The following is a 1,792-nucleotide window of genomic DNA, read 5'->3' as shown; positions in this document are numbered from 1 at the left end:
AACACTAGGAAGAAGAGGAAGAATAATTTTAAAATACATAGAAGAAGAAGAATTCTAAAAATGTGTAGAAGTAGAAGTAGAAGTAGAAGTAGAAGTACAAGTACAAGTACAAGTACAAGTACAAGTAGAGTTACAGGAATAAGAATAGGAGTAAGAATTCAAAATTCCAGGAGTAAGAATTAAAAATACATAGAAGAAGAGTAAAAAGAAGAATAATAAGAATTCGTAATTAAAAATACATTTTTATTGTATTGCATTGTAAATAAGAGTARTAAGAGTAAGAATTTGAATTAAAAAATACATATCAGAAGAAAAAAAGAACAGGAGATAGAAGAAGGAGACTAAGAAGAATACTTCCACTCACTTGCAAAAGACCTGCCCCAAAGGGAGGAGGSCAAAGAGCTGTCCCAAGGGGGAGATGACCTTAAGAAAAAGGAGTCCCAATGGGAAAATGGCAATGAGCTGTCCCAAGGGGAAAACAGCAGTGAGCAGGAGCTGTCCCAAGTGACAGAAAACATCGAGCTCTTTCAAGGGGATGTGTCCCCAGTGAAGATGACACAACTCTCCCAAGGGGATAACAAGGTTTATAAGGAGAAGTCCCTGGGTGAAGACACCCACAAAGAAGAGCTGTCCCAAAGGGAGAGTGACAGTGACAAAGAGCTGTCCCATGGGGATAACAATGAGGATGAGAAACTTTCCCCACAAGACAGCTCTGTGTCATGTTTGCTGTCTTGTGGGGAAAACTATAATGTCCGGAACATGTCCCCATGGGAAGAACATGACAACAAACAGCTCTCCCATTGGGAAGAGCATGAGGACAAAGAGCTCTCCCAATGGGAACAAGGAGCTGATGAGGAGGGCTCTGCTCAGTGGCATGGACAGAGATCGAAGCTCTTTGCCCAAACAGCCAGAGCTGCAGCGAATGTCGGGCCATCAGAAGGTGCTGGAGTGGCTGGAAGCCAATTTCCCCAMCAATTATGGAGCTGAGAAGGAGGCAGAGGACAAAGATGACACCTACCAAGGACTGTCCCAAGAGAAATGRGGCAATGACCAGCCAAGAGCCYGGTGGCAAGGCTGATTGGACTCCATGTCATCTCTTGGTTTCAGTGACAATTTGCTTTCCAAAGGKAAGCAGAGTGGAGTCCAAGARCCGGCCCAAGGGGAAGATCCATCCAGGAGAACATCTGGAACAAACCCTTGGGCCTGGTGGATGATAAGCATCCCCCAGAGGGACCCAGTTGGGCCTATCCCGGTGCCTCTCCCGCCCCATGGAGTCACATGGATGCCCAGCCAGCTGCTCCTGTCCAGGAGCCTGAGCAGGAGGAGCCGCCCAAGCCTCTCGCTGCCGTGGTGGCAGAGGCAGAGGACTCTGCAGCCTTTGGAGATCCGGAGACACTGAGCCAGGTCTCCCAGAAACATCCCTCCCGCTCCAGGCGGGCGCTGCGGGCTCTGCGGAGCCGTTCCACTGTCCATGTCTGGTGGTGCAGCTGGAGGAGCAGCGCCCGCGCCAGGCTGAGCCTGCAGGTAGAGGCAGAGCAGCACCTGGGCAGGACAAACATCCCAGCTGCGCTTCCTGGAGATCAGCACAGCCCAGAGCAGCGAGTGCAGGAATCGGGCCAAGCACTGGCCATGGACTGCACGGGGGATCAAGAGCACCAAAGAGCCCCAGAGCCGCCGGCCCTTTTCCAGAAGRGTCTGAAAGAACCAATTTGCACCACTCTCTGGGTGGGGAACCCAGTCCATAATAGGGTACCCCCACCATCACCATGGACATCCCAACAGCTGGGTTGTT

This window comes from Malurus melanocephalus, unplaced genomic scaffold (genome assembly GCF_030028575.1).
Source record: "Malurus melanocephalus ecotype Western Australia unplaced genomic scaffold, MMel_1.1 scaffold_623, whole genome shotgun sequence".
Classification (NCBI taxonomy): domain Eukaryota; kingdom Metazoa; phylum Chordata; class Aves; order Passeriformes; family Maluridae; genus Malurus; species Malurus melanocephalus.
Note: the sequence above shows the minus strand (reverse complement) of the source record.